At 31.9% G+C, this 3,259-nt stretch overlaps 1 pseudogene; it reads right to left on the reverse strand.

The window, feature by feature from the left end:
- Positions 1-1,883: 1,883 nt before the first annotated feature.
- Positions 1,884-2,845, reverse strand: LOC118831897 (annotated as a pseudogene).
- Positions 2,846-3,259: the final 414 nt, after the last annotated feature.

Raw genomic sequence — 3,259 nt, forward strand, 5'->3', positions numbered from 1 at the left:
TCAGAATAGTTTTCATAGCTCTTCCGCATGACTACTTTGGTTTGAAGTCGTTTGTTTATACCACTTTAATTTGTAGGTCCTCATCATGTTTTTCATAGAACATCTGGTCTACTTGTCTATTTTTAACCACTATGAAATTGTTTTTAGTAATTACTGCTTGGTAGTATACTTTGAGATCTGGAACTGACAGAGTCCTTTCCTTGCCACTTTTTTCCCATTATTATCTTTGAGATTCTTGACCTTTTGTTCTTCCACATGAATTTTATTGTAATTTTTCCTAGCACTATGAAATAATCCTTTGGTAGTTTCATTGATATAGCACTGAATAAGTACATTAGTTTATGTACTATTGTCATATTTATTTTATTGGCTTGACATACCCTAAAGCAATTAATATTTTTTTAATTATTTATGTTGGTTTTTATTTCTGCAGAAAATGTTTTATATCAGATTCATATAGTTCCTGGATATATCTTGGTAGATATACACTTAAATATTTTATGCCTCCTGTAGTTATTTCGTATGGAATTTCTTTTGAGTTTTGTTCTTAATATACAAAGATACTGATAATTTTTAAAAGTTTATTTCATATCCTGCAAACTTATGGAAATGTATTATTTCAATTAATTTTCTGGTTGACTCCTTAGGGTTTTCTAAGCAAATCACATCCTCTACAAAAATAATAATTTTGTTTCCTCTTTAGCTGTGCTTATTCTCTCTATTATTTCTTTTTTATCATTACAGATAGCATTTTTAGGACTATGTTATATACTAGTGGTAAAAATGGGAATCCTTGTCTTACCCTTGATCTTATTGGGAAGGCCTCTTTTTCTCCATTCCACATAAAATTTGTGGATAGATTGTATATGAATTAGTCCCATGCTTCCTGGTTTTTTTAATGGATGTTGGATTTTGTCAAAGATCTTAAATCTATTGACATAATTGTGTGTTTTTATTACTTATTTTGCCATGATTTCTTATATTTATAATATTTCTTATGTTGAACCAACCCTGAAATTCCAGTATAAATCTAACCTGGTCAAAGTGTCTAGCTTTTCTGACATGTTGCCTATTTGCTAACATTTTATTTTAAAAATTTGTCAGTTTTCATTAGGGATATTGATCTATAATTTTCCTTCTCTGCTTTGTCTCTCTCTGGTGTCAAGACCATATTTGCATCAAAGAAAGGTACTAGAAAGGTTCCTCCTTTTCCTATTACTGCAAACAGTTTGTGTAATATTAGAATTAATTGTCCTTTGAACATTTGTTACAATTCACTTGTAAATTTATCTAATGCTAGAGTTCTTTTTGTTGTTTGGAAATCATTTATATCATGTTCAATTCAGCTTTCTGATATCAGTTTATTTAAATAGTCTATTTCTAAATTAGTTAATCTGGATTACATATCTATATGTAGCTAGTTAGCTAGCTTTAGGAGTCTGTTTACTCGTGAGGCTAAAATAAAAAGTTTTAACATACATTAAGAGAATAACAAAAAAAGTACATATTGATTCACTACTTAACATCTATGAAACATACCATCTAGCATTATATTATAGTCAATTTATCCATCAATGATATTACTATGATAATATTAAAATCTGCTTCAGGTATATAATAAAATATTTCCTTTTGTATTTTTACTGTGGGTACAATACGCTGGAGAATTCATGCTAATCCCCTAAGTAGAGGTATGTGTGTATGTACATATATGCAAAAGTATATACATCAGGATGTATAGATCTGCATATGTTTATATATAGCTACAGATATACACACAAATACATATAGACACATGTTTAGATAGAGATACATGTGTACACATTGTCACATGCCTGTGTCTGTGAAATATTAACACTGCAAATTACTGGCCAGATCCCTCCTCATTCATCATGGGCAGCACAGGTTCCCCTCACTTGTCCTTGATTACATAAACAGCTTGATATGGCCTCTGACCCAACAGAAGATTCATCTAGAATTCAGTAGCTGATGTGCCTTGGATGGAACCCTTCTTACACATAGATTCTAGCTCTCTGTGAGACTGATTTCTCATTCTTCAAATGTCTTTCTTCTGTAGGAGAATCCACTTGTCAATCCAACAAAAGAACTGCAAGTGGAAGTTTTTCTTCCTTCCTTTCTTCCTTCCTTCCTTCCTTCCTTCCTTCATTCCTTCCTTCCTTTCTTTCTTTCTTTTTCTTCCTTTCTTAATAACATTTTCTATTTTACTCTATGGACACCATCACTTGAATTTGATGGTTACCAACTTGTAGGCACACATTTGAGGATAATCTGGATTATTTGCCAGCTCCTGCTTCCAATTAGGTTCCAAAATTCCTCATTTTGTCTCGAGTGATTGCAATAATGCTGGGTCTTCAACCTGTTCGTAATCTGCAAGTTCTACTTGACTTCAGTCTGCAATATTGATGTGGATAATTCTAACCATCTTCCAAGTGCTAGAACCTAATTATAGACATTTTCTATTGTTCCCAAGTTTGTTTTGTGCCAGGTTTCAATTTTAATGAAGAAGTTGTCTTTCATATGTTCATTAATCACAATTGCTCTGCATTAGGAATGCACATTCTAGGCTTTCTCATGAAATACCAAAGAACCCTCAGGAACGATAATCCTTATAAATCCAGGAACTTTATTCTTTAAGTGGTAAATTTGGTGTGTGTGCACTCCTCCTTGCTCCATCCTTCCCATAAGGTTCATTTGTTAAGACTTCAGTGCCTCCTCCACCTCCTGTTTCATTTTTACTGGCATCTGTCACAGAGTAAAGTTATCCAACCTGATATTCTTTATCTGAACATGATAAAACCACATGGAATTTCTTAATCAGCACCATTGTTCCCTCACTGTGGCTACTGCCACCCACGGTGCTTGACTATTTTGTGTGTTTGTAAGTATTTATCCATTGTCTCTAAATTATCAGTTTCGCTGGAATATATTTGGGCAAAATAGTTTCTGATGATTTCCTTTATTTTCTTCTCATTGTAATGAATTCTCTTTTTTTTTCATTTTTAATAGCATCTGTTTGGTTTCCTCTCTTTTAAAAAAATCATATAACCTACTTATCAACTTTATTAGCTTTTTAGGCCCCTGGATTTATCAATTCAATTTTTATTTTGCTTCTAATTTTATTTCTCTCTTTAATTTTCAGAATTTCAACTTTGTTGATTATTTGGGGTTTTTGAATTTATTTTTGTTCAAAATTTTAAATTGCATATCCAATCCAATAATCGTTCTTTTTCTCATTTAT

This window comes from Trichosurus vulpecula, chromosome 9, assembly GCF_011100635.1.
Source record: "Trichosurus vulpecula isolate mTriVul1 chromosome 9, mTriVul1.pri, whole genome shotgun sequence".
NCBI lineage: Eukaryota > Metazoa > Chordata > Mammalia > Diprotodontia > Phalangeridae > Trichosurus > Trichosurus vulpecula.